The sequence below is a fragment of the Aythya marila genome (assembly GCF_965140915.1).
Source record: "Aythya marila genome assembly, chromosome: 1".
NCBI lineage: Eukaryota > Metazoa > Chordata > Aves > Anseriformes > Anatidae > Aythya > Aythya marila.
Window position 1 is genome coordinate 176,902,881 of NC_139042.1, and position 24,770 is coordinate 176,927,650.

The 24,770-nt window shown below is 37.1% G+C and overlaps 1 protein-coding gene across 1 annotated transcript in view; it reads right to left on the reverse strand.

The window, feature by feature from the left end:
- The window catches only part of CNTN1 (contactin 1), a 251,559-nt gene that overhangs the window by 183,665 nt on the left and 43,124 nt on the right, over positions 1 to 24,770 (reverse strand). The window contains exon 2 of the mRNA XM_082763611.1: positions 17,909 to 18,051. The gene's annotated coding sequence lies outside the window, so the exon portion shown is untranslated. The remainder of the gene's footprint in view (positions 1 to 17,908; positions 18,052 to 24,770) is intronic.

Consider the following 24,770-nt stretch of genomic DNA (forward strand, 5'->3'; position numbering starts at 1 on the left):
ATAGTTAAGTAATTTGCTTGAATCTCCATACATCTATATTTATGAAAAAACACTCAGCATTTTAGATCATCTTGGCAGATCTAAATTCACTTCTTCAGCCTAAATCACAGTGTGAGGCAAGAGAGAGAAGTGTGATGCAGACAGATTACTGCTGAACTCAATAATGTCTAAGCCATGATTAGCTCTTGAAAAAGCCACTTTCAGTCTTCACTAATCAGTAGGACCAATCAGTTCATCACAAGGCATTTGATGTGCACACCAATGGGTCATTATAAATTAACCTCCACTCAAAAAAAAAAAAAAAAAAAAAAAAGCTTTTTTGTAATACTTAATAAGCTTTTGATGACTCCATTGCAGAGGACACTATCTGAGAATTATGTCACTCAAAACATCATCCATGAAAAAGAAACATAAAATAAATATCTTTAGCTAACTGACAGATAATTTGTTTTTTTGTACCTGCTTATCTATCTGAATCTACTTAGGAATGGCTTCTGGATGAAAATACAGCATGTACAGTCCTGCAAAAATACAAAATGTAATGCTTTTTACGTATGTCAAAGCACTTGGATATTCCAAGGTACAAAGAGATATAAAGTTGTTATCTGTCTAGAGTAATCAAGTTCTGACTGAAAGCCAGTATATAAGTTATTTGTAACACTTAAAAATATCTTTGTTATCAACTGTTAGAGAAAGCACTTCTAAACGCATAAACTGTATTCAGGTTTTAGCTCTGACTCAGAATGGCAAAGACTTCTGACATTTTTCGAGTACCTTTTGTCAAAGCTGTTAGTGATAATTTGCTTCCTTTCCATAAAGCCTTCCTCTGCTTTTTCACCTAATCCTTTTAAGTATCTGCTTTCATGTTCTGACACATGCAGCCTTTCCCACAAAGTCCTTCACAAAAAAATCACCTGAAATCTGAAAAAAAAAGATTATGTAGCTTAACTATTTCTGTAATCTGTTATTATAATAGCTAGAAAATTCAACTTGCTCTTATCACTTTTACCCTAAGAAAATTGAAAGAATATAAGAAATGAAGCAAACAAATGCTCAAAAAATACTGTGAACAAGAAGTTGTGTTAAAAAAATATATATATATAAAAGTCTTTCCATATCTTAAATAATAATAATAATAATAATAATAATAATAATAATAATAATAATAAATTGTACTGTTTAGGCAATTCTAAAAAAAAAAAAAGAAAGAAAGAAAAAAAAAAAAAAACAGAAGCCTGAATGGGCATTCTTTGACCTACGCAGGCAATAAAAAAGAACTTAGTTTCACAGTTCCAGCAAGAATATAGTTGTAGTATAAAGCAGGAGATAAAAACAGCATAACCAACACGACAATGGTACAAAATACTAGATCAGAGATCCAGCATTGTGGCATTAAAAGAGAAACTGAGCTTTATTTAAGAAATCTCTTTTGTCCTCTTATATTTCAGCCTGGGTAATAGCACCAAAGATACACCTGAAACATCATAGATGCTGCATCAGAAAGATGCCAGTCAAAACCACATGTAAATTCATCTCACATTGTTGGAAAATTATAAATTAAATGGTTGGTTAAATGGTTGCTTTAGATGCTAATTGAATTTTACATCACCTGTCTAACTAGAGTTCCCATCCTTCAAGCAATTTGTAATGAAAGCCCAGAGCTTATTCCTTTTTTTAATTCTTTCTCATTTTCTTTTTCTTTCATTTAATTTTATTTATTTATTTTTTTAATAATTCAGGTGTCAGGAAATTGCTTTAACAAAAACTTTCTACTTTATATATATAAATACAGACCACACAGATCCCTCCTATCTATGATCTTTCCCAGTAATCCCACATAAGTCAAAAACCAAAAGCAGTTCTTTTCCCATCAGGCTGACCACCTACAAACCTCTACCAGAGCACTCTATCATGGTCCAACCCAGTCTCCAGAAGCAGGACAGCCAGACGGCAATCTGGAAGTGCTTGGGCTGGAGACTAGGAGACTGAATAACCCACTGAGGCACACCTTGCCCAGACAGCACTTGCCCCAAGCACTTGTCCACCTTCTCCCTCCTCCTTCTCCAGCCTCTCCTTGGTTTTGGAGAGCTTATCTGACTTAGCACAGGGAGGCAGTGGGTGAGGGACAGCACTGCACTGGGCTGCAGGAGCCAGAGCCCAAGCATCTTGGAAACAACACTTCTGGCTATTCATTGCTACAACACAGGCCACTGCAGCTGATGCTTTCTAAGTGCCTTGCCCTGCTGCTTAAATTACCTTCTTCTAACATGGTACTTTTGCAAGTAATTTCTCATGTGCTAATTTTTTCTACCTGAATTTAGCTTTTTACTGAAGACTAGTGAGTCTTTCAGTTGTATTTATAATGGTAGCACACACACCTGTCATAACAATGAAAATGACCTTTTGCAATACTACTCCATGGAGGCTGTGCAACTTAAAACACATTTTTCAGAATTTGCTGAGGAACAATACAAACGAGAAAGTAAGAACTATCTTTTGGCCCTGCCAAAAGAAATCAACCTACAAATTACTTCACTGATGGCAGGATTTCTTGTGTGGGGGGTTTCTTTAGAACAAGCAAGCGTCAATTCTTTCAGGAAAACAGACAAGTTGGAGAGGTGAGCAAGACAGGAAATTCGACCAAACTCCTTCCACAGACCTCATTCAGCCTCATTCAGAAGTTCTAGAAACTTCTGTTTCTTAGAAAATCTCTTCTAACATTAAATATCCACATGGTCTTGTAAAATGTCTGAAATGACATTTTGATAATTATGCACACAAGTATGATGTGAAATCTCTCATACTGAATGCCCCATTCACTTATAATAAATGTGAGCATAAATAAATTAGCTTCACCAGTTTAAAAAGGGAACTATTGCTTTAATGCCTGAAAGCTTCAAAAAACAGTTCCTCAAACTTAACAGTTGTGTAAGAGGCCTCTTTTGATGGGTATGATTTCAAACTTTCATGTACTTACTATTAAAGAGAGAAAAACTTTACAAACCAACACTGAGAAAGCATAAAAAAAAAAAAAAAAAAAATTTAAAAGGAAAAACATGCAAATACATCAAGGATGAGCTTACCAAATCTAGAAATATGACCTGACAAACAAAATATGATTTATTGAACCAATTGTTCATGTAAATCTTCAGAGAGCTTATTTTAACAAAGATGTTACTATAATGATGATCACTGAAGTTTTAACGTATTATCTCGCCGGGGAAAATTTGCATGAGCAAAGGAATGGACTGCTTGCTTTGGTAAGCATTTTCAAGCTACCATTCCTATAACATGCATCTCTAACAAGCAAAAACAGTACAGTGGATATTTTGATGGAAATAATCAACAGTAAAAGTGAACAAACTTGACATTTAAATCACCAGCCGTCTTTCAACTTTGGAAACCAGGGTGTTACTTTTAATCTTTACTCCAGGAAGAGTTTTTCATCAGTGTCATGGAGCAATGGGAAAAATCTGGTTTTAAGTTTAGTTTCTCTCCTCCAAGGCTTGTGATTCAGGCACACACCTGGATCTGAGGGTACGCACTTTGCCTTCTGTACCATTCACAGATGGTACCACTGTTTGATGTGAATTTACTATGGATATGCTCTAGTTTGAACAGATCTTTAAGATGATAGAGAACGCTTGATACTGGCTCCTTGTCATGCAACATAAAACACAGGCCATCACTAGGAGACACTCCCTCAACTGTTGTGGTGCATTTGCCTTTCCTGGCTGTTCAGTCTATCCCAGCTGTATGCAAAACGGCGGTTGTTCAAAACCCTCTTACAGAAGTGACTGCAGTATGCCTGCTGGGCAGGAAGACCTCATTGTCTCCTTCAGGAAAAGTCCCACCAGATTTCTTTATGCAGTGCAGTTAACTAAGCTCATTTACTGGATGCCAGGCATAGACTGATCTAAAAATAAGTAACACAGTGCATTCACATGAAAGCCTGTACTGGTATAAAAAAAAAAAAAAAATCAGTTAATCAGATGCAACCTCAATATTTAGAAAGCTCTTTCATTCCAAATTTCCTTCCTATTTCTAAGGCTTATGAAAACAAAACCTGAACTTTTGTGTGAACTATTAACTGTAGGATCATGGCAAATCACAAACCTATATATAGCCCTAGAATAAAACCAAAGTGTAGCACGGTACAGGTACAAGAAAATAGCACAGACGTCACCTTGTAAATACAAATCAAAATATAAAGGAATGAGTCAAGTAAAACCAGTTTTAATGGTAACAAACAGAAAAGAAAGTGTAATGTGGAAAGAGGAATCAATGAAGAATGTGCAAGCCAACTGCAGTAGAAAATCTATAAAAAGAACTGCAAGTGGAGTTATTAGGAGGTAGTAAGGGACCCCCACTACTAACACGAAGTTGCTCCTCATGCCATAGTACCACTGACTCCCTCAGGACCTCACCCCCCATCAGTCCTTGGGAGCACAGCCACCCCCAACCTGGGGGCCCAGGCTGCTGGAAGAAGGGTGGGCCTAGCACTAAAGAAGGGAACACCTACCAGAAAACCTGTCTTAACTGATTAATAACCATAATCACAGAGATGGAATAATGTAAATGCAGTATTGTGACTAGAAAGTTAAGACTTCAGTTAGGCTAAAACTGAATTTGGAGCTCAATATCTAACAGTTTCCTTCTGCCTGTAACCTGTGGCCCCAGGCCTGGCACCAGAGCCCTACATGGACCAGAGCAACAGACAAGAAAAGCATTTCCAGCTGCCACCACTGAGTTACAAGGGAAAGAGATTTTTCACAATTGCTTTGGTTAATCATCTACTAGCTGCATGCTGCTTCATTAGATACAGAAGCCTGTGACCAGGGGGAGCATGATTTGGAGGCAGTAGAGATCCAAGCAGTTGATTTCTTAACAAGAGAGTCCGTTGTGAAGCCAGGCTGTAAACAAGGCAACCACAGGGCAAAAGAAGATGCAATTTATCTGCTAGGAGCCTCTGTAACACTTGATCCCCATTTATTCTGGATTTAGCTCATAGAAAAAAACTGCTGTTGGCCATAGCTGGAAGAGCTGCTTTCACGAGGAATTAAAATTGAACATTATTAGTTATGCATTCACAGTAGAGGCGCATCACAAAGCAAACAGACAGATATGGTTCCTGCCCTAGAAATTACAAACAAAGGCTTTATCCTGAGAAGATATACATGGAAGGAAATCTATTCACACAAGTAATCCTGCAGGCCTGGGATCTTATTTAGTCTTTAGAGACTGAGCCTGTAAGAACAGCACACAGATAAAGCCTCCACTTCCAAAAGCAAGTCATTCACTTTATATCACTAATTTAGCTGTAGTGTTGCTAAGAGAATTACTAATATATTAAAATATTATAATTATTAAAATAATATACACAATTTGATTTTGAACAGCATATTGACTAGTCCAGAAATATAACAGGAGATGCTCTCCATGTCTTAGAGAAATCTCTAATTTACCAGTCCACAGGCAATGATATTATCCAGCAGAGAGTATGACATTCAGTTCAAAACCTCCCTGTACAATTTAAACCATTCCTGAAGTGAGAGGGAAATCGATTCTGTCAAGGTCAAAAAAATCTCCCTCTTGCAATCTAAGTATACCTATTCAGTTGATATAAACTTTAAAGTTGAAAAAAAAAAGGGGGAGGGGGGCTAAAAAGAAAAGCTAAAAAAGGGAAAGACAAGGATGCTTGCCATCCTATGAAGCAATTTGAAGAATATCTTCAAGTTGGTTGTTCTGGAAACCACATAATAAAATAAGTATTAGCAATATAAGTCACAATCCTACCACACGCTGTAGCACTAGAAAACGTAAAAAAGTCTCTTTGCAACTGCCTGTTTTATATGTAATATTCCAGAAAATGTCTTACAGACATCAGGTTAGCAGCACTCTTAACTGCAAACTCCCCCAATTTCTACATTACTTTAGTGCAGAGCAAACATCAAAAAACAAAAAAGTCATCCATTTCATAGCTACCTTCACCACCTGCATAACAATAAATTGAGCAATTAAACAAGCTTCTCTAATAAAGATTGGGATATTGAAGTAGCAACCAATATTTTGAAGGAATTGGTAAATTTTATTCCACACTGAACACGAAGAATTTCCCTGTATGCCATTCATTAGCATTTTCATGCTCTGACTTCACTAATGTTTGTGTGTCTTTAAAAACCCAATTCAATGAAGGACAAAACAGATCATGACTAGATTTCAGTGATACAAGGAGCATGTTCATACTGTAAACAGATTTTGCCTATAAACCATACACTATATTTTGAGCATTAGAAACAGCAAATTTTGTACTACAATACCAGTACCACCTTCTCTAGCGATATTTAGGTTTGGTCATTGTTGAGGGATTTTTTGAAACAGCAAAAATCCCATGGCTTGCTGCAGCTGAGCAAACCAAGCTACCAGGGCAACTATGAGAAGTTCCCATGACAGTGTTCCCACATCGCCCAATTGAAGAATTTAGAAAAATATTGTTACCAGCAGCTGGCTTCAAGGACAAGGTCTACGTGACTGCTAATCACAAAGGGGTTGTTTTCTTGTAGTTGTTTGTCTGAGTGCTTTTGACCAATAATCTTGTGTGAGACACTATCTGCCCCTGTTAAGTTCACTATAAAAGTTAGGCTATTTGGGCAATAAGATGGAGCATGATCTGACCATACTGGTGTCTGTCATGATTTCGGCCGTGCTTCCTGCAACAGGTCATAATCCCAAATGACTTGGACTTGTGTGAACAAGTGGATTTCATTCACATAAGCAGTAAGAGCTAGACAAGAGACATCATCTTGCATACTAGGTCATTATAGCTATATACCAATGAAGAATTAGGTGGTGTTCTCCCACGTGCCTGGTGACAGGACGAGGGGGAATGGGCTTAAGTTGAGCCAGGGGAGTTTTAGGTTAGATGTTAGGAAGAACTTCTTCACTGAAAGGGTTGTGAGGCATTGGAACAGGCTGCCCAGGGAAGTGGTGGAGTCACCATCCCTGGAAGTCTTCAAAAGACGTTTAGATGTAGAGCTTAGGGATATGGTTTAGTGGGGACTGCTAACGTTAGGTCAGAGGTTGGACTCGATCTTGAGGTCTCTTCCAACCTAGAAATTCTGTGATTCTGTGATTCTGTGGTATTTCAGTGAGGTGTCAGTATTTTAGTTAACAGTGGTATTACAGAAGTCATTAAAAAGGATGTTCTTCGACATTGACCAGAGCAATTGCTAACTTGGTTAAGGCTAGATATGAAAATTGCTTTCCTATTTCAGACAAAACATTTCAGAGAGATAAAATAAAAATAAAAATCAAGTGTTTATTGATTGATTTCCATGTATTTTAGCACTATTGTACTTGCTCAGAAAGATAATTTGACAGTTTGAATGAAAGGCTACAATAGAAGCATTTGCTAAAATAAAAATATCAAATCAGGAAGTTTTGCCAGAGTGGACCAAGTTTAAGTGATATATCAAGAACTGCTGAGTTCCGGTTTGTCAGGGGCCTGTATAATATTTCTGTCAGTAAAAGAAAGAAATCATCTTTTACCCTCGAGAATAATGTCAGCAAGCATATTCAACCCACTCAGGCAAAGTAATGATAAAAACCCTTTTCACCTCTGGACATGCAGACCTTCAATCTGCCACCATAGAATTTAATGATTAAAATGTTCCAAAAACTGCCAAAAGGTTCACATTTAATTATCACTGGAATCGATAGAAAGAAAGATTGCAGAAAATTACTAGTTCTACATCATTTAAGTTTTTTGATTGCTGACTTCTAGGCTACATAGGCAGACTACATTACCTTCTAAACCCTAATTCATCTGATGTAGGAAGAGTAATTCATTTCTACTCCAGAGGACATAAAACTGTCACTACTTCAAAGTATGTTCCACAACCCTGGATTTACTGGGGAGAGCAAGGAGTTGCATCTGCCCTTGCTTCTATCATGTAGAACACCAATTAAACGAATTATGTGATTCTTCATTACAGGATTTCCAGCTAGTCAGTGCATGCTCAAGAACTACAAAGGGATCTGGATTTAGCCATACTAATGAAACCAGAAAGCACATTGTATCTGCTCCTTGGGAACAACCAAACAAGTTTTAGTCATGCCTTGGGTATAAATGGGGTAGGATTGCCTTAAACTTTCTGTCAGGTAGCAGGATGATAAATAACTTATCCAGTCCGAGAGCTTTAACTGGAGGATGAAATGAAAAATCACTAATAATTCTGCAATCAAGGTGCTAATTTGTTTCTCTGACAAAATCAGGTGACATATGCAAAATACCACATTCACAAGTATAAAGCTTCAGGAACAAATATACTACTATTCAACTGGTATACAATAAAATAACTATATAAAAAAGTATTTGGTTATTAGTCTTTATTTATTGTGCATGGCACTGAACAGAGCCTCTAAAAAGATGATACACTAAAGGCATTTCATTTTTATTTGTGAAATACTGAAAAGACGTTTATCATCTTTATTAAGAAAAAGCACCTGGACAAGAAAAACGTACACTTATGGCTATACTAGCAAATAAATGCATTTTTATATCTGACTTGTATTTCCATATTGCTTACCAATTCAGCTTTGTGTAGAGCACTTGGCAATTTTTCTTTGCAGTTCTTTAATGCCTTTAATGACATAAGCTGCTGCACAAACAGACAACTGAAGAAGCCTTACACATACATCTCCTGTAACTTTACCTACAAAAGTTATCAGGAAACACCGATGAACTCACAAAGGACAATGGCATAAGTCTCTTTTCTTTACATATAGGCTAAACAATATGCAGGATTATTTTTTGATTAAATACTTGTCTGGAAAACTAGATACCCTTAGCATGTCATGGTCTTTCTTTGCCGTGCCATTAATATAAATATCACATTTACACATAGATGGTGTATATCAGCTTCTCCTGGGATAATATGGCCAATTTACCACATTTTTTTTCATTTATCTGAAATGAATCAATTAGTGAAAATACTATTTTGATGCAAAATTAGCTCACTGAGAACTGAACTAAACCATCAGTTCCTGTCACATGAATTACCATCTCTAAATGTCAGATATTCATCCTGTTAAGATACTGATCACTTGGGTTGGATTCAATCTGAACTAATATTAAAACCAGTCCTGTTCCATTACACGCTCCCTGATCAAACTGGCCTTCCACAGAGGCAATTTTTGATGTTTAAACAAAAACACCACCAACAAATGCACAAAAAAAATAATATTTCCACTAAGTCTAAAATGTCATAAATAATAAATGCTTGTTTGCTTTCTTTCCTTACAGCCCAATTTATGAGATACCAGCTCTGTTCCACATTGAATGATTTAATTTAATGATTTTTATCTTGATGCCTAGTGAACCAAAATCTCCTTTGTAAAGCCAGTAGGTATCATTTCACATGGTTTGGCAGAATCAGCATTCTAGGCCAAGAAAACACTAACTCTGTTTACCACAGCATCCCAAACAATCCATCTCCTCATTTTTCTATTAAGCCTACATCCTCAGCTTAAAACGCAAAAGTTTTAGGAAACAAATCCATATATGAGGCAGGTAGCCAAATCAAACCTATACAGTAGTCTGACCTCCTGGATCCATTAGAGGATATATTACACTACCAGGGAGTCATCTCCATTCTGAACAATACAATAAAAGCATCAAAATATGTATCTTAATGGTGTGGTAAATAGATGTGGATTTATGCTTAGCTTAGTAATAACAAGATAAGATCCAGAATAACCTTCCAATTCTCTGGCAAAGAGACTGGCCCATCTCCCAGGATGAACTAGATAATACCTTTAGACTTGCTTACCTCAAAGGAAGAAAATGGTTTAGTGCAGATGGACAGAAATGAAAAGTCCAAGAGAACTTCTTTTTGGAGAAGTTCTCTTGGAGAAGTTCTCTTTGGAGAGTCCAAGAGAGTCTTCTTTTTGGAGAGAAAGCATCTTTTCTTCTATATTGGTCACAGACACCACCACAATTTCCCCAAAATGGAGGAGAGTGAGAAGGATGCCAATGTAAGCACAATGAAGTTAGCTACAGGACTGTAAGTGCGGGATGCTAATTGTGCTGAAGTTCTGATCACGTTTCCCATTTCTATGGCTCATAAAAAATAGATTTCTTTATTGGCAAAAATAAATGAGAAAAAAAAAAAAAAGGTTTTGGATTACCTCAATGGACAGGGAAGAGGAGAAAGAGAATTCCTCAGGGATATAGAGGGACCCATATAATGGAATACAAGATTAGGATTGTTGATAAAACTCTCTGAGAGCCTTCCTGGTTGGCATTATGTATCTTATGTTGGATTCCTGAGAGTCAAGTGAGACTGGGGCTCCTCTAAGCTGCACTGATTCCCTCCTACCTCTGTGGAGATCAAACATCACTTACTCTCCTTGATGGGGAGAAAAACAGATTCCTGGCCCCAATTCTTCTTCCAAGCCTTTGCTATAGATATTCAAGTGCCTTTCCATGGCCCTAAAACAAATACATTGCTTGAAAGTCTTCTGGTACTTAAATAGCATCAGAAATCAAAATTAGGAAAAATAAATGCTGGTTTCATTATGTGATGCTATTTATAAGTTACAAGGTTCTTGTCTGCTTGTCTAGTTATTTCTAGAAAGCCTGTGCCAGTAAAGAAATCACTTCCATCTGGCCCCTGGTAAGAGCTTCCAGAATAATTAGCCAAATTCTGCTCTGACTGAAGCCTCTGACAAAATTTTCACTAATCAAACTGGACACAGCATCATGTACTAATTGTAGTTCTGATCTCTGACCTCAGCAGTGACCACCTCTTTCTAGCTTTCCCCTTATTTTATGAACCCAGAGAAGGCCATTCATCTTCCCATACCCCAAAGAACTACAAGAACAGATGCAGGTGGATTAGGAAAATTGTGTCCTCCTGAGAGCGGTCGGTGCTCTGAACCTTGTCATCACCAGCATAGACCCTTGAAAGCAGAGAGCAGAGGTTTGTTCTGCACTGCAAAGCTGATGGATTAAGTGATGTGCAACGTCTATACCTGATTTATCATGATGATGGATTTACCATATAGGAAAGTTATCATTTCACTTTTACCACCAAAAGACAACATATCTCCCTTTACAACACTGTCAAACTCCAATTCTGTTGGTACTCAGGGCTGAGTTATACCTCATGACTGGCTCAACCATGCCTGGTAAACTTTAATGCCTCCTGAATGGATTATGAAATCTGGCACTGGAGCTGCTCAAGCTTGTAGCCAAAAACACCCTCAGAAAAGAAAATCATAAGTGGTTCATTAAGTGGACTTCTAGTCTTCTAGAGCTTGTTAGACTTTGATACATGTTTATACGTTCCAAAAACTAATTTCCTTAAAGTATTACTACATATTAATCATACCAAAGCCCCTTTGCACCACTAATACACCGGAAAAATCTTTGTAGTCAGGAAATTGTTCTTCCTGCAAATAAAAACCAGTTCTCTCATTTCATTTTAGACCCTTCATTACTAGACCATACATTCATTTCTTACGCTGTGGTTTACTCTTTACATTTGGTTTTGAACCCTCCAAAATAAATCAGGTGATGAAAATTCAAAATCTCATATGAGTTTTGCAGTGCTTTCTATAACAGCCCTTAACAAGTCAGCACTTGCCTAGGAAGTGCAGTGAAACTTAGCACCAAATCCCTTGAAAAAAATATCCTTTCAAGAATGAGCTTCAAGAAGTAGCAACTTTTTGACAGTCAGTAAATTCAAGTTTTATGAAATTAATTAATCCTGTATGTTACACATTTACTCTATCAACTACTCCATGGAGTGTCCAATAGAAGTAATTTCCTGTAATAAAAATGTAACCATCTGCAGTGGGAGAATGGACCACTAATGAAGATGATAATAATTTTATGTGGATGAGAATTTCTAGAAGATTAAAATGGTTTATGAAGTAGCAGGTTTTGCCTGCTACAAAACCAACACAGCAAGATCTCTACAGGCTGTTTGTATGTCTTTGCTTGCTTATTTTAGGGTTGTTTAAGAAATGTTCATGGTTTTCTTTCCTTGTTTACTTCTTGTAGTTATGTATTTTTTATCTTATGAAAAAAAAAAAAAGTCAATTCATACTGTTCAAAGGTTTACATTTCAATTCATTAACAACGATTACAGAGAAGGCTGTTGAGGATTTCTCGGTTCCCCAAGAAAAGCTGGTTTCCATTTTTCTGCATGGCCCTATCTGCTTGTTTGTTGTTGTTGTTGTTGTTGTTCCTTTTTTTCTTTACCAGAGAAACCCAAAAATCAAACCCAGAGGGCCATGTTTTTCCTCAAACTAGTTTCTGCTGAGCTTTCTCTTTTTCAAATCCTGGAAAATTAGGGAGGGAAATAATTCCCCAATTCCCATCACTACGCAGTATAGTTTTAAGAGAATTGTGACCAGAAACTTATTTTGCTAGACTGCAGTGCTCCTTAGCATGTAAACTACATTTCTGAAATTCACACAATTAAATAATTCTCAAGAAAGCTACACTTAGAAGAAAACAAATAGGAGAAAAAACTTGCTGAGATTCAGATGGACACGGTGACAGATTCATTGCTAAAAGTAGGGCAAATTCAAACTGGGAATGCTTTTAATAGAATTTTTTCACAGTTAAGTCTATTCAAATAAGTGGGACTCAATGACAGCTGGGAACCAGCAAAAATCAGAAACCGACTAAATGCTACATTCAGTTTTAATTGACACGTCATACACATTTAATTGACAAATTTGGAGCTCAGTTCTGGATATGGGATGCCATCCAAGAAAGACATTAGCATTTCATGAATTTTCATCCTTTTAAGGTTAGAATCCTGTTTTGATTAGCTCTGCTGCTTTTGTATCCAAACGAAGGAAATCCCAAATTTCTGATCTTTAAACTATAAACATTGTTACCTCTTTGATTCCAAAATATATCTAATCTTTCAAAATCAAAGCTATTTCAAAATTATGCTTTTACTTTCAAATTAGGAAACACACTAAGCAAACTGTTACCTGGCTAGGAAGCAGATATGCTAAAGGTAGGTATTTTAGTTTGATGCTTTAGACCAGCTCAAGCAGCAGACAGGGTCCCGACTTTCTACTGCCTACAGTTGTAAAGACAAATAGCAAAAGCAGAGTTTCAATATTTTGTGTAACCCTAAGAAAAGGAAGGACTGAAGGAATACCTGGAAACAAAACAGGCCAAGTACTTGTTAAATTCCAAAAAAGTCAATGTGTGCATCCTTATTAGCAAATCAGCACATGCTTCCTCTTACCTGTACAGAGACATCTAAGTGGTTCTGCTGGAGTTACCCTCATTAGCCTCACTGGATCAGCGATGAGTCAAAATTAATTTGTCCTGATACAGCTAGCTTTGACAGTATGCCTGCATGTTACTTCCTGGCCTGCCCATCCACTTAAAAATGATTATGGGTCTCTATTGCATGGATTATTTCCTTTCATGCTTCCCTAGAAAACACTCAGTTGATCACAACACTGCATTATTTGGCCTGAATAATTGGCTACAATGCTAGGTGGCCCCTGAGCACCTCAAAGCAAGCCACTGCTGCTACAGATAAAATCATCACTTTGCTCTTAGCTTTCTAACCCCAAATTCTGCCCCCAGTCAGCATTTCTTATGCTTACCATGTCTGATTTGGAGCTGATTAAGAAAAATATCTGAATACACTTCTAAGTCACTTTACTCTCAAAAAATCTTCATCCTTTTTTCCCTCACCTCAAGCATTGCTTATACCGAAGTCTGTCTTAAAAGTTCCCCTTGAGAGACCGTAGTTGTAGATGGGAGCTGGACTGTTTTGCATTCTTGACAGATCTACCTAAACATCTAAAAGCATCCATGAACACTAAGGACCAATATAAGTCTTTGCAGCAGATCTTCAGTTATACACACCTGTGAAACTAGCAAGCTACTGATGTCTGAAAAGAAAGTTTTTATATCCCCAAATGTCTTTTGACACACTTCTCTATGTGTGTTCTCGAATGCTCTTGAAAAGAGATTTCCACTTCTAACTGCAGAGTGTTTAACTAGCATAGCTGCTGCCCTGACCCTTCAAAAAGTCATATATAAAGTGTCCTGTATTTTATAGCAATTGCTGTCATAAAATTTCCCAATACATGCAAAATTATTTCTCAAACCTTTTAATTACAATCTCTTGGCCATCCTGAACAGTCTGAATTTTAACTCCTCTCCAAGTTTAACATCTCTTTGGGTGATTTTCTTTTTCCTTTTGGTATTATTTACTTTGCAAGAGAAACCTTCTGCTATTTATCTTCCAACTGAAAGAGCAGAAACCATTACACCATTCTTCTCAGTTACTAACCATGGGCTTTTGTCTGAATACTTTCAATTTCTTTCCTGACTAGAAGAAGAAACAGTACCAATAAAAAGTCAATAAAAACTACCCATAACTATAATTTCTACTTACTCTCTGGATCCTTACTTATTTTCACAAAATCATCTTGTGGTATGTTGGCTGTATGTTTTGCTTGTGTTTATGTAGGCCTTCAAAGCAAACTGATGACAGGCACCCTGGCATTACTGAGTGCCAAGAGAAAGGAGCAGAACCTAGGGAGAAGCAGAGCAGTACCTTCCAACAGCATTTTTACTAAAGGATATGAAAATATCTCCTATCACTTTGCAATGTCTCTTAATGAAAATGGAAAAACAGATGCTTACTTGTCATGAGAGACTGTGTAATTTGCCCTCGATGTTTTCTACAGGAATGATTGTTCTGCAGCTTCTTTGACTGCTGCATCAATTTGGAAACTGCTGAAGAAAAGCTTCCTATTTTAGAGTGTATGACATTACTGTGCAAAAACACCCATGAATGCTGGGAATAAACAGTAATGAGAACACAGCCAGAACAGCAGTGTTAATTGTTGAAAAGAACTGCTGATATTCCAAATAGGAACACATCATCTCTCTCCAAATTCTGACAAACAAGAGTTAAAAACTGCATTTCTGATGTAAAGAAAAAAAACTAAAGTTTCATTTAGTTGCTTTTTCAACAGCTGCTTTTCCAAACCCTCCCCAAGTGAAGTATTCCCAGGACTCTATGGGATAAATAGCCCATAAGCAGAGCCCGGCTTGCAGCAGATGTTGGCAGCATAATACCTCCCCTCACATAAAGACTTTTATTTATGTAGAAGTTTAATAGTTCAATAACAACTTCAGTGTGCAGAAAATGATCTAATGCAAAATAACTTACAACATGGAGAGAATGGCTTATAAAGATTCCGGGATGGCTGCTACATTTCTAAAGTCTTTCTGGTTTGTGGAGAGGAGGAAGGGCCCCTCACAGCAGACAGGCAGAGCATGGTGGATGTGCAGCAGGAGCTCTACATAGCCCTGGACACTGGAGAAACAGCACAGGTACCTCTCCAGGGGCAGGATTACCATCACTTTTGCAGCCAGCTTTACTAACAGACACATGTAAAGGATGCCATGATACTGAATCACACTTGAGGGGTGAAGGTCCTTCCACCACTTCCCTTTCACATCAAAGTGGGAACAAACTGGCATTTGAGCTATTTTTTACTGTTCTCTAGAGCAGCGAGTGCTATGCCAGTGCTCCTATAGCTATCTTGTGCTTCCACAGTGTCAGGCTTTTCTTATAGGACTACATTTGATACCATTGCCCAAACTAGCCCTGACTAAATGTGCATTATGGACACCAATAGGCTGATTCCAGGACTGGTTCTGGTGGCTGCACTACTGTTTCATTACAGTAAAACCATACCAAGGCATGTAGAAGGAAAATATGAACAAAATAACTAAATACTCTTTTTTTCTTCTTCTTCTTTTTTTTTTTTTTTTTTTTTTTACATTAAATACCTTGAAATTACACAATCAAAATGATGCTTGGCTACTTGCTGTTACTGCAGATGACTGCACACACAAAAATGAAGTCCACTGGACCATTTTCTCAAAACACAGTAGCAAGTTTGAGAGAGGCAAGGAGGAAAGGAGTTTATTGCTCAGCTTATTGCTCATCACACCATCAGTTTCTCACATACAGTGACCTCTGTAACCTGCTGGGCTCCACAGGCTGCCAGGGGCTCTAAGATTTACCTTCATATGTTCTTTAATAGCAAATGCATTTTAAGAGTTTGACCTGTATGCATATTTTCATCTCGAAATGGAGAAAAATGCATTTCCTCTACTTTTGTTTTTATTTTCCTATACTGAGGTTTTAAAATGCTAAGCTCTGTTTTAACATGTCATTTTCTGCCTTATACTTTCAATTAAATCTTCAATATACAGTTTATTTGAATATATACTTTCCTATAATGAGATTCTATGTGATAACATGACAGTTATCCACATTTTCTGTCAAAAATATACTAAGGGAGGTGAGGGGGGGAGTATCTGACCTGCATCACTCTTGCTATTTATTAATACGTTTTTACGTCTGGTTGCTCATCAAAGTGAAGATTATACTTCACATTCAAACAATCTAAAAATAATAACTGTCAGTTTCGTTAAAAAAATGATTTTTTAAAGAAAAAAGGACAGAGAATGGAATTTTATGTGAAGATTGAATGAAGGAAAGTCCATGTTGCCTGTACCAACTCTATACAGCTATTCACACCTGGAGGAGACTATTGAGGCCAGACCACCAGCTGTCCAGTTTAAAGGGTGCACAACGTCTGCTTGGCACATTGTAAGGTGTACAAGATACTTTAAGCATCTTCATCGCTGAAGAGAGAGGAGCCACAGCCAACTCAATCTGTGGATTCTGAAAATCTACAGGAAACTTTTCAGTTTGCTCAATTTAGGACACAACAACAAAACTTTCCCCAGGCCTGCTCATCACTGACTTCCATCTGCAAGACTGTGAAGATATGGGACTTGAACCATAGCTGGTGCTTCCTCTCCTCGCTGTGGAGCAAGCTGCAGTGCAAATGCAGGGTGAAATTTGTTACACAACTTCATTCCAGATGTGAAAACTGCTCCAGATCACAGCATATGGCAACAAACATTTGTTTACACAAGAATATCTATATATTTCATGTATTGCACCCAATACACTTTGCAGTCATTTTTAGGATACACGTTGCTGATAGAGTTGTCAGCATTCTAACTCGTGGAAAATACCAGTATCTTATTGAACTTGGCAGTGTAGAAATGGCCTTTTTAAAAGGACATTGCCAAGCTATTTGACATCACCACAAGGATACGTAATGCAGTTGAAAACATCTGCTCTATTTTATGTGTTCTAGGTAGATTTTTGAAATATATCTGCCTCCTATCTACTTACAAAACCTACTTTGATTTTTGTACTTATTTTCTGCATTATCAGCTGCATTTATTTTTGTACGTTTCTCTAGAAATGAGTGATTTTGGCCTTCATCATGTGGAGTTAGAAAGGCATGCTGATAATAATGCATCCTCTTAAAGTTATCTATTTTTTTAATTAATTCTACAGACTTCAAAATTAAAGGACAGGAAAAATGTTGATCTGTAAGTGATTAATTTTGTATTCTATTAAACTAAAATAAAGTAGCAGAAAAGAGATATAGGCAGCATGAATCAAGACTGCATTTACAATTATTCCTTCTCTGCCACAAGAACTATTTTCTTCAGATTTGTTGTTTGTTTTCAGTTTCATTCCATTCTTCGCCCACCCCAAATTATTTTCCCTCCCTTTCTGTTTATACATTCATGGCTCTAGTATGTTATCTTCTTAGGACATTCAAAATATGCTGCAAGAAGATAGCATCACATTTGCCAACACACTCTGCTTCCACACTGCAGCCCCTTCTATCTCCTCTGCTACCATCCTACAAGAGCAGCAGGGCAGGAATTATTTTCACATCTCTTAATACAGTGCCTACATCAGAGACCAGTGTAAGATGTAGTTCAGATGACTGATAAATCACTTACCACAGCATCCAAGCTCCTTTATCACACTGGAACAGAGAAGAGTGGCTGTGCCACCCAGACTGGGTATGCCCACTAATCGCCTGCCCAACACAAACAGCCTACCTCAACAGTTTCTTCGTGTAGGAGACAGGAGCCAGCAGCGCCTAAGGAATAAATGAAAATGTCACGACGCAGCACATTGCTAGTGCTGGTGCCCCTGGCTCTCCATAGGCTGCTGCAGCTCTGTGAGGGGCTCTCAGTGCAGAATATATGGATACAATAGCTCCAGTCGCAGGCACCGCACCAAGCCAACCTATGCACACAGTATCTCAAAGGGGCTGATTTCCTCCAGAGTATAGCTCCATGGCAGCATCTCATGGGTTACACTGCAGCATCTGGGCATTCCCTCATCTCTGGATGGATATCCAGCCAGTATATATAGAATCTAAATACACAACGTGCAATACTTGTTTTAAATCTTAATTTTAGCTTCAGATAAGAAATAATCAACACATCTCTCTTGCTCTTTCTGTCTTACACCATTGTGAACCTCAGGCATATAAAGGCAGTGAAGTATAATAAACTGAAAAAAGAAAAAAGAACACTCCTGAAGTTACACAGTGAGACTGAGAGAACAGCACTGGGAATAGCCCTGTCTCTTCATCCCCAGCCCACTGCCTGACTCACCCGACAGCACTCACTGTGACACTTCTGCCATGCAGGGACCAGCTATGCCCTGAGGTACACCAGCTGTATTACAAGGATGATATCAAAATGTTTTTTATGGTGGTTTTATACAAACAGACAAAAAGAGGGAATAAAGAAAGAAGAAAACCATATAAAGCAACAGGAAAAACAAGAAAATGATGCCATACTTAAAAGTGAAGAATCTCTTTTAATGAGGAAAGCTAATTGTATTAAGTCAAATCTTTCAGGACTGCCACTGACTGCTTCCACTTCCCTACCAATATGACATTGTAAAGATTGTACTGTTGGGTGTTATCTCCCATTTACATTTCAGTCTTGCTTTTTCCTCTCCTTTTTTTTTTTTTTTTTTTAATTTCTATCACTCTTTACTATCAGTAAGGGAAAAAAAGCTCATTTAAAACAACATTTCACAGCTTTCAGATTTATTCCAGTTATGCCTTGAAATGGACAATTTCTCTCTCACTGTGTGGCAGGCTCTATTTTCCATGTAGCAAATTTGGCCTACATTTGGTGTTTCACTCTTCTTCCCGAACACACTGAAGAAAGGAGATGGAAACATGAGCAACAAAAAAAGCACATAAACATGTTGGTTTATATTTCTGTAAACCACCCTCTTCCTTGAAAAGCAACTAGATGTCAGGTCCTTGAATGAGGTTAATACATGCTGTGAATGATTCAAAATAAGCAGGAAACTGCAGCCTGCAAATGGAGATGACACCACAGTATCTTGCAAGGCTTTGACATGTCAAAACAAAATTAAAAAAAAAAAGCAATAAAACAAATGAGAAGGAAGACATCAGCCAAATTATACATAGCAGCCCAGCACTGCTCAGTTGCAAGAATCTTGTGACTGTAGTGCTGCAATATTTTAATTTTATATAGCATGTATGTGGTACTTCTGAAGTCTACGTATCAAATTGAAGGCTATGTTTTCAGAAGGAAACAAACCTCATCCAAACTTTGTGATTATCAGTCATCACCAAGAGTGTGCTAACCATGGAAACATGAATAAAAAAATATACATACATGTATATGCATACACACACTGTATAAAACCAGTGATTTCATTTTTTGTCATGTATTTTTCCTTTTCATATGAAACTTTAAATGTGATATTTGGTTACTGCAGTCCAAAAAAAAATCCAGGACATCTTAACTGAAGCATTTCTTAAGCTCTTTGGGAATTCAGGTCTCAGACCTTCTCAGTCATCTCTACATGTCTGGAGTATTTGATTGTTTGCTAGTCTTAGCATTCACAAAAACCACCAGTCTGGAACATGACTTGCAGCCAAACATATTCTCTGACAACACCTGTAACCATAAAGCCCAATGACTTAGTTGGCTAGAAAAAAAATGTGAATATTCTCTTCCACTTTAATATGGCCTGAAAGGTCTTTACAACAATCCACAGGTTACTGGAAACCTCAGGGTAGCATAAATGGTAATTTATGGTGAGAAGTTACAACCACAAGCAATTTCTCTTTCTCTTTCTAAATAGCTAAAGCCTTTCGTTCCTTTGTAATTGCTGGTGCAGTCAGTTATTTGGTGATAAAGATTTTGTTGGCATTCAACTGATGCCAGAATCACCAGGTTTCCATTGGCAGTAGAACAGGGAAACTGCTTCCCTCCACCTAGTGCTGGTGCCTGAGAAATGACCTGGGGAAACCAGCAAGTGTTAGAATAGACTACTATTAAATGCAAAGTCTCCAGCATCTTCAAAACGCAATCGGATATATTTTATTTTTGCAAAATGATGGGGTTTTCACATGTTTGTGTACAGGAGAGATTACTTCCTCAGGCACACAAATACTGAAACCTGAGCAAACACAAAGCCTGACCAAGGACTGCAGAATGTGTTTGTTTCACTCTACAGCAAGATCAGAACAGCAGATTTTACAGATCTCTAAGGCACTGTTTTTTTGATGAGAATAGATTATTTCCATCCGTGCTATCTCTCTCATCAGAAAGGGAAGAACATGGGGTCTCTTGCTCTAAGTGCTTTAGAAATATCCCACTGCACTTCTTGGTCCACATTTCCAGCGCCATTTTCACAGCAAGGGCAAAACCAGCTGTCAGTAAAGGCCAACCCAAATGTTATGTAGCCTGCTGCACTGCCAGTCCCAAATGCTGAATTTTCTGCTTTCAGGGCATCTGTTTAGTTAGGATCCCAATCCAGAAACTGGGTATAAATAAATAGCAAGAATATGAAACCATATAGGTAGCTCGCAAGGTTGTAACAATAACTACAAAGAACTTTTCCGTTTCACCTTGAAGAGACTCGTCAACAAAACCCATCGGAAATCTGAAACTAAACCATATTTTTATGTGCAAAGAGAATTGATCAGTGACATCAAAACAAGACAGCAAAACAGTATTTTTTTCTCCATTATGGGAATTGTATCACCCAAAATAAATAGCTTCTTCATGTCCACCAGCTGCATGTAGGAGTTATTTCCAAGGCTGACAACTGCCTGTACTATTTATGTAATTTAGAAGTCTGAAGTATTTAAGCTATTAAAATCCAGCATGTGCTGGAGATCTGTTTGTGCTTGAAGAGATCCAAAGCATAGACTAGACCAAGATGCATTTTTTTTTTCCAAATACTGATGGAAAAATTCTATTTTGTTGTATTTCTACCAACTGATTGTTCTACTGAAAATGACATCTCAGGAAGCACTGGAAGTAACAGTTTTATATTAAGACAAAATAATAAGAAAAGTCTTTCTATATAAACACATTGTAGATTTCTTATTTTGCCTGATCTTTCTTAGTCACATGTCATTGTTGTTATGCTTTTCTATACTTTTTTTTTTTTTTTTCTGTGAATATAGTATTAATTTTCAAACTGAAACAATCCCAAAAAAGTCATGAAATGGTAGATTCTAACTGAACTTTTTAAGTGTAGATCTGCTAAATAAGGATATTACCACTTGTATATTCAGAAGAAAAAAAAAAATGCAGTCTTCCCATAATTGTCATTTTTAACTTTAAAAATAGTATTTCAGTATTTCTATTTGAATTAGAGTGAAGTTAATATTTGCAATGAATGTTTAAACTACCATTGTGCCAGAAAATACTACAGCTTTATTATTTACTTTTCTGTATAGTCCTACCGAAATTTCTGCCAAATTTCCATGTTTTAAAATCTGACCATTTATCTAGCAACTTTAGAGGAGGAGAGAATATAGAGAGGGGGAAAACTTCTTCTTTCCTTATCTATTTTGCTGTCTAACCTCACTGTGTATAGAGAACCTGTCCTTATCTTCTGTAGTAAAAAGGGGGTAAACAGTAAATTCAATACAAAACACTTGCTTTCCTGCCTACTACCCAAAGCGAATTTTAATTGTTAAATGCATGCGAATTTTCCCCTCTGACTTCAGTAAGGTTAAGGAATGCATCTCCAAACATATCTATGTAGATACAGATACATCTATTTAGGTATAGATGCTGTAGGTAGAGGTATGCACATACACGTCGTGCTTTTCTGCACTTTAAGGAGGTGAAGAGCAATAACTGTCGAAAACATAGGCAACTTAGATGATAACATCTCAACTCTCAAATCATTTATACAGATACTGATGCAGTATTTGGGACTAGCAGTTCCACTGTTTAAGTGGGAAACACCTCTTAAGGCATTCTTTCAAAACTGAAGAAACTTTAATAAAACTGTAATACACATCTCAAAGGTCAGAGCTCTAGGTTTGGAAGACACAAGGAAGAAATAGCTACAGCAATCAATTTACAAAATAACTAGGAATGCCTCTAATGCTAGGCAATTTTGCAAACTCATGAACGGAATCTCTAAACTCAACAATTTCCATTTTGAATCCACACATTTAAAAGCAAAGCTTAAGTTTGGTTTAGTGAAAGCAGTCTTACTTGAACATGGTGAGATGCACACTGCCCTCATTTAAACGTAAGAACGCTCAACGCAGTTAATAGTTTTTTCTTCATGCACATGCAAATTGTTAAAACTTGTATGAGATTAAAATGTCAATGCCTTCATGGTTAATCAATACATATTATCTAATGTTTATTTCTATAATTCTATTCCTTCTCTTCCCTTCTCGTTTTGCATTCTGAAGGAGAGAAGGGCAGTTTTTCAGCTGACCTAATGAAAACTCTGCCACGACAAATGAGAAACCAACCTGTGTGCAGTGGAGTCCAGCTGGAGAGAATGCTAATTCTCTGCCTCAATACTGCCTTCAAAGAGATTATTCAAGCCTCTCTTTGACACGGAACACAGTGATCAGCCAGCAAATGCTAGAGATGAAAATAACCTTTATCTGTTTTAACAAAAAGGTGAACTAAAAAAAGCAGTCACTCATGCCCTGAATGTTTACTATTAGCAATGAACAAAGTGACTTTATTTAGTGCTTATTCAATAACTTTCATTGATAGATTGCTTGCTGCAGATTCTGGAATTATTAAAGCAGTATAATTCATCTATAAGAGGCCAAAGGAGGAATAAAACAAGCAATCAGAAACTAATGTTTAAAAAAGAAGGGGAAGAAAAAAAAAAAAAAAAAAAAAAAAAAAAGGACCTGTTATTGAAATCCAGCAAATACCTAAGAAATATTGGAAATACAATTAAGCTGTAATTTTGCACATAAAAACTACATTCACCAAAGCTTAGAAATTACTGGATGTAACTGGATAGAGTGATTTAGAGAATTCAGATACCAAATACCTCAGAAGCCTGAGGATCTGAGGATAACTCAGATGAAAAGAATTAGCACAGTCCTGGTATCAAAGACAAGTGGATGAAACAATGTCAGTAAACGTATCAAAAGAGTAAAGATAACAGAAAAACTGTTAAACTGATGAAACATACCATTGAAGGAATGTCCTAAGATTTCTGACTTCCACCTGCAGTAAAACAAAGTATCAAAGTGATACAGAGGAAGTAACCCATACTACCATGTATACATTTAGCTCATTAACAAATGCTAACTTTAGCTCATGACCAGTATTCTAAACATGTCTTAAACGAGTGCCACAGAGAAGTCAATATATTTTCTCTTGGTCTAACTACATCAAGAAAAAAAAAAAAAAAAAAGGTCTTAATGAGAGCAGGGAGATCAGGGTGATAATAACATCATCTGCAGTAGAAATATTTATAAATAAAATCATGACTACAGTCCTCTGCGTGAATCAGAATAACATCTAGTAATAATTAAACCTGGCAGTACCTTGCATGACACAATGGTATTAGTATTGAGCTTTTATGTAGTGCTTTCCATCAGCAATATCAAAGCACTTTAGAAAAGGAGAAGCATCAGTATTTCCATTTCACATATTGGGAAGTCAGACACAGAAATGATCTGATGTGGTTAAGAACAGGAAAAGATGAATGCCATCTCCAAGCACTGATGATTTTCGATAGTCACAGGCAATTGTTCATCAAATTTCAAAAGCTATTGGTCTCTCACAAGCAAGAAAAAGATACATCTAATTCAAAAAACAACTAAGAGAATTGAAGTATTTAACAACAATCTAATGGAAAATACACACATCAGCATGTGAAAGTAGGAATTTTTAACTTTAAAATTGCATTTCTTTGGTTCATCAAGATGAAATCAGAAATACTAAGAAATTATAAAAACTGTACTACAATTACACTGTATTTACACTGTACACTGTAAAGGCAAACACATCACTTAGTGTGCTGAGATAAGTTCTAGTTCAATAGAAACCATGCCATTGAGGATATGGCTTAGTAATTAAGGATGGTTAAAACAAAGAGTAGCTATCATTATAAAAAAAAGCAGATCTACACAGTGACTGTCAGAAGGTGCTACTGTTCTGAACAGCATGCAGACAATGCATTGGTATTGTTTTTTGTTTGTTTGTTTGTTTGTTTTGAAAGAGAAATATTCAGGAAAGTTAAAATGAACAAACAAAAAAACTTTAACTAGAGCTACTGACCTTTAACTATTTCCTGAGCTTCCCCACAAGGACAAAAGATCACTGGAGTCCTGAACATGAGCCAGCAATGTGCCCTTTCTGCAAAGGAGGCCTAGCTGCATTAGGCAAAGTATCACCAGAGGGCTGAGGGCAGTGTTCCTTCTCCTCTACTCAGCATTGGTGAAGCCACACCTGGAGTACCGTGCCCGCTTTTGTGTCCCCCAGTACAAGAGACACGGACATCTTGGAGTCCAATGCAGGACCACCA